Source organism: Bos indicus, chromosome 7, assembly GCF_029378745.1.
Source record: "Bos indicus isolate NIAB-ARS_2022 breed Sahiwal x Tharparkar chromosome 7, NIAB-ARS_B.indTharparkar_mat_pri_1.0, whole genome shotgun sequence".
Classification (NCBI taxonomy): Eukaryota; Metazoa; Chordata; class Mammalia; order Artiodactyla; family Bovidae; genus Bos; species Bos indicus.
Genome location: NC_091766.1, coordinates 22,106,897 through 22,113,047, shown reverse-complemented (window position 1 = coordinate 22,113,047; position 6,151 = coordinate 22,106,897). Strand labels below are relative to the sequence as shown.

General features: G+C 39.7%; 1 non-coding gene across 1 annotated transcript; it reads left to right on the top strand.

The window, feature by feature from the left end:
- Positions 1 to 3,420: 3,420 nt before the first annotated feature.
- LOC139184336 (U6 spliceosomal RNA) lies at positions 3,421 to 3,527 on the top strand. Its single transcript, XR_011567913.1, has one exon. It is a non-coding gene; the product is annotated as a U6 spliceosomal RNA (small nuclear RNA).
- The last annotated feature ends 2,624 nt before the right edge of the window (positions 3,528 to 6,151 follow it).

Genomic DNA, 6,151 nt, shown 5'->3' with positions numbered 1-6,151 from the left:
GGCTATCAAACACTTGAAATATGGTTAAGACAATTGTGAATTTTTATATTATTTAATTTTAATTGATAAGCTATATTTAATTAAATAGCCACATATGGCTAGTAGCTATTGTACTGGACAGCACAGTTCTAGGTTGACTCTGTCCTGTTTGAGGCAGAGTCTACCAAGGGGTATAAGATGCACCATGGAGGGTACAGAAGACACTGTGAAACACACGAGAAACAAAGCACTGGTGATGGATAAAGCTCCGAGCAAGTGCCGTGACAGCACAGAGCAGCTGTGGTACCTCAGATCTTCTCAAGCACCTGCTGCTCGCAACAAAACAAAACACAAAACCCTTGGCCAAGTGACATTTTCAGAAAAACCCTAGAAAAGGGCATATATTAGTGAAATGGAGAGATGTGGAACAGATATAACAAACTCAAATTAGTAGAAGAGTGTAATCCTAATGATGATGAAATCTTCATCTTCATTCCTGTTAGTGAGAAGCCCATTTTGGCAAGCGGCCAAGGAAGCACCAGGCTGGACACAGTGCTGGGACTGGACTTCCCTATCATCCATAGGCAGTGACTCAGGAGGCAGAGCTATGGGTTGAGAAATGCCTCAACTTTCCAAATATTAGACTGTATGGTCTCCTGGGCCTTTTATGCAAGGTAGCTCTTCAGATAATGAAAACCATCCCCAAGGCATGGAGTAACAATAACTACCTTCTATTTTTTAATTTCTTTTCCTAAGGCCAATTTTCATACGCCATATGACAAGACCATGATATTCATTTTGCATGCTCCCAGGTCAGAGTTCAGGATGCAGAACTTTCCTTTGGAGAACTCAAACATTTCTGGCATAGTACCAGAGTATCTGGCATACTACTCAGGGCCCAGACTCCAGTAGCCACCAGCAAGTAAGGAGTGTGGTACTGCCATGTTATTAGTTCAGAAATGGTAGGAATCAGAAGTCATTCCAGGGAATATCCCAGGAGACTGATGCAGGTTGGAGAAAGAGAAGACACAGAGAGCAGGCAGATGAGGTGAAAGGAGGAAAAATACAAGAGGAGACATCTTACATTCTGTTCATCCCACGCCAGTGGAAAACTATGAGTGGAGCTTCCTCAAGCAGTTCTAACCACCGTTCTTTTTTCCTGGCTGAGCAGCCTCTAACACCTTCCAGCAGTCACAAGGTAAAGGATAAAAATCCTACGCTTAGTAACCAAGGCTCACGAACCATGTCTTGTATGTTCCAGATGAATTGATCCTTTTACTTCTCCCACACACATCATGTTGATTAGGGCCTCTACACCATCTTTATATCAGCTACTCCCACAAGCTAGTTCACTCTAACCACATCCTTCCTTTTTCCTACCACTTTACAAGCCAGCTAATATTGTCCCCTTCTGGAAGACTTATCCAACTAATCAGTTCAAAAGGAGCTCTCCCTCCTTTTTAGCACACCTAGATTTACTGATAAATTTCTTCCTTTGTTTGTAACTCTTCAAACGGGTAATAATTTCTACCAGATAGAGCCCACTACAGGAACAGGATTATCATCTCTGAATTTCCCACAGCACCCAGCACAGAGCCAGGTGTAAATCAATCACTTAGGGTGCTTTGGTTCATTTCAACAAATATTCTGAGTATTAACTCTGTGCCAGGAGCCATTCTAGATGTTTCTGCCAGAGTCAATATAGATAATGGACAGGCAGTAATACATTTATCTCATCTTCACATACAGCTAAACCAATTCTCAATTTCTCTGATTCTTCAAGGCTAGACAGTTTTCCTTTGACAAGAAAGACCATTCCCCATATCAGACCTGACTATTCCCTTTACCATAACTTCACTCTCCGTAATGCTCTTGTTCATGTCAGTAGCCTGAAAGCACTAAAGGAGGACAGACACAATCTACAGCAAAGTCATCTCAATTCCTACTATTGGGCAAATCAGGTATCAATCCAGGTCTCCCTCCATAATGAAAAGCAAAGTAATAAATAAAAATGTGAGACAAACAAAAGATTCAGCAGTTCAAAAAAAGTGACCCAACTTGAATAATTTTTCCAACAGATTCCAAAAGGACATTATAGCAATAGAAACAATATAATCAGAAAAAAATATGGTAAGAAAAAAATGTGATTATGGAATTGCAGGTTTTTTAATCCCAATGGAAGCAGTAAATAGAAAAACTAGGTACTACAGAAAACAGAATCAGCATATTAGTAAACAAACTTAAAAAGGAATTCTGAGAAATTCAAGGGAAAACACATGAAGAAGAAAATTATGGCATTTGAAAGAACTCCAGATAAGGTAAGTGAGTACAAAAAGAAATTTTAGAAGGAGAGAACTGATTAGATGAAGACCTAAAGAAATAGCTGAAGTAAATCTCCCTGAGATGTACAGGGTTACAGGTGCCAGGGATAAAACAGAAAAGAGCTCACACAAGGTACCCACTCTCATGGATTTCCACAAATAAATGACTAGAAATATTTCAGATGCTAGTAAATGTTTTAAAGAAAAAAAAAATGAAGCGATATAATACAGTAACTTGGTGACAGAATGACTACTTTAGGTTTAGGGAGAATTCTCTGAGGTGACAAATGCATTTAGTCTTGAAGGAAAAGAGGGCAATAGTCATGATACAAAGCCTTCTAGGTAGAGAAACTACTTTGTGCAAAAACCCTTAAGTATAGGCACAGCACAGTTTAGGAAAAGAAATAAAGCCAGTATGGCTAGAGCATAGGAAGCAAAGGGGAGAGTGTGGTGAGATGAGGCTGGAGAAATAGCCGGGGGTAGATTACATAACATAAGCATGGGAAGAAGTCTGAGTGTGAGAGAAGTCACAGGAGAGCTTTCAGCTAGAAAATTATTACTCTGGCTGCTGACTGGAGAATGGATTGTAATAAGGTAAAAGTAGAAGAAGGAGACTGATGGGAAACCTATGTCAATAGTCTAGGGAAGGAAGGACAATAAATATGTACTTGAGTTTTCAGTGGATACAGAAAACAGATTAGAAACAAAGACATGGGCAAAAATACAAAAAACAAGAAACTAGAAGTTATCATAGAAAAAAAAAAAACCCAACTTAATTAAATCAGAGGGTTATCTTGCTTGATATTCCAAAACAAAGACATTCATAAGTATTTCTGGGCTGAAAATAGCTTACAAAATTATAACTAAAATAACCAGGGAGAAAGAAAGGTATTTAAAAAAAGTGTAAAGCTACTACTATAATGGATACCTTAACATATGTTTTTCAATCTTAGATCAAGCAGACAAAAGATAGAGAATTTGTCTATTATTAATAATTAATAAAACTGGCTTCATAGAGATTAAACACATATCCTATAAATTCTGAATATACATTCTGGTCCAAAAATCTTAAGAATGATAGTGACTTTTTAAAAGTCTCTATCTAGATAACTGTATATCAGTGCTCTCTTCAGTAGCACACATACTAAAATTGGAATGATATAGAGAAGACTAGCATGGCCCCTGCATAAGGATGACTTGCAAATTTGTGAAGCGTTCTATATTTTTGGGGGTGACCTAGAGGGGTGGGATAGGGGTGGGTGGGAGGTTCAAGAGAGAGGGGATATATGTATACATACAACTGATTTGGGCTTCCCTGTGGTTCAGATGGTAAAGAATCTGCCTGCAATGCAGGAGACCTGGGTTTGATCTCTGGGTTGGGAAGATCCCCTGGAGAAGGGAATGGCAACCCACTCCAGTATTCTTGCCTGGAGAATTCCATGGAGAAAGGAGCCTGGTGGACTACAGTGTATGGGGTAGCAAAGAGTCAGACACAACTGAGCAACTAAGCACAACAACACAGCTGATTCACTTCATTGTACAGCAGAAAGTAACACAACACGGTAAAGCAATTATACACCAATAAAAAATAGGTATGTTAAAAAATAACTGTAAGTCAAAGGGGGAATCAAAATTGCTAGTAAATGAAAGGCAACATCAATTATCATGCTACATATTAAACATATATGAAATGGATTAGATAAAAAAAAGTTCTCAAAACACAAAGAATTCTAGGATGTAAAAAGCTGGGAAGAGTATTGCTCACACCCTAACACAACAGCAATAGCCGGATAAACCATAAAATGGTAACTTTTCCTGGACCCATCAGAGAACTGAGGTCACAGAGCAAAGAGCTAAAATCTAAGGAAACTCAGGTGCCAACACTTAAGAGGTGGAACATGAGCACATGTTTACCTGTGGCAGAACACAAAAGAATGAAACACTGGGCTCCACAGAAGAAGGTAAGAAGAATTCACACAAAACCTTTCAATGAATTGCTAAAGGCAAAGTATGGGCTACATAAGAGTATGGAACTCCTGGGAGTCACAGATACAAGAGAAATTCACACCTCTCCTGCTCACAGGAGAGACTATTTCTGTCCCCGGGGCTTTCTCAATGATCCTGCCCCTCCTCTCCATGACATTCAAAACTCTTCCTTGTATCTTTGGTGGGTCTTGGGCAGGAGATAGTATAATGAACCTCTCACAATGGTAGAACACTTCTAAAGATTTGGGGCCAGATCATTTCCTGACCTCCCATATGGCAACAAAGTTTGCAAACTCTCTAATTGAGGCTGGACCAGGACAACACAGGATCCCCGTTGGTTTCCACCACTAGAGTAGCCAAGCCTAGTACCAGACAATAGAAGATTACTGCTAGGGAGGGGCAAGAGTGCATCAAGAAAATCCTGAGGTACAAGTACACTGCAAGTCTCAAAGCTGCAGGTGAAGCAGGAATATTTAAAAACAAAACAAAACAAAACTTCTGGAAACCTAGCCTCTTCCTAAGCAAAATGTTTTGAAGCTGAAGGTACACTGAAGGCAAAATATAGCAATGAAAAATTATCTCAAACTCAAATACTAAGTAAATTGACTCAGATCTCCACACTAATGGCTTAGGAAAAAAAGAAATGTGCATACTTCCAGGAAAAGAAAATCATATTTACATAATGGTATTACATACTATCCCAATTCCCAAGAAGGGCAGTACTTTAGGACATTCAGTACATTACAACATTCAAACCACCAGACAAGTGCACTCATCTCCCACGTTAGTATGAGGTTATGCTCAAAATCGTCCAAGCTAGGCTTCAGCATTACATGAACAGAGAACTTTCAGATGTTCAAGCTGGGTTTAGAAAAGGCAGAAGAACCAGAGATAAAATGCCAACATCCGCTGGATCATAGAGAAAGCAAGGGAATTCCAGAAAAACACCCACTTCTGCTTCATTGGCTACACTAAAGTCTTGGACCGTGTGGATCATGACAAACTGTGGAAAACTCTTGGAGAGATGGATATACCAGGCCATCTTATTCGTCTCCTGAAAAACCTGTTATGTGGGTCAGAACAGTTAGCACCCTTATCGAAAAACTGACTGGTTCAGGATTGAGAAAGGAGTACAATAAGGTTGTTTATTGTCACCCTGTTTATTTAACCTGTACTCAGAGCACATCATGTGAAATGCCAGGCTATATGAGCTGTGAGCTAGGATCAAGATTGCTGGGAGAAATATCAACAACCTCAGATATGCAGATGATATCACTCTTATGGCAGAAAGTGAAGAGGAACTAAAGAGGCTCTTGATGAGGGTGAAAGAGGAGAGTGAAAAAGTTGGCTTAAAACTCAATATTAAAAAAAACTAAGATCATGGCATTTGGTCCCACCATTTTATGCCTAATAGAAGGGGAAAGGGTGGAGGCAGAGGACAGGTTTCCTCTTCCAGCTCTAAAATCACTGTGTATGGTGACTGCAGTCATGAAACTAGAAGACGATTTCTTCTTGGCTGGAAAGCTATGACAAACCTAGACAATGTGTTAAAAAGCAAAGATATCACTTTGCTGACAAAGGCTGGTTTAGTCAAGGCTATGTATGGTCTTTCCAGTAGTCATGTATGGATGTGAGACCTGGACAATAAAGAAGGCAGAGTGCCAAAGAATTGATGCTTTTTAACTGTTGTGCTGGAGAAGACTCTTGAGAGTCCCTTGGAAGGCAAAGAGATCCAACCAGTCCATCCTAAAGGAAATCAGCCCTGAATATTCATTGGAAGGACTGATGCTGAAGCTGAAACTCCAATACTTTGGCCAAGTGATGTGAAGAACTGACTCACTGGAAAAGACCCTGATTCTGGGGAA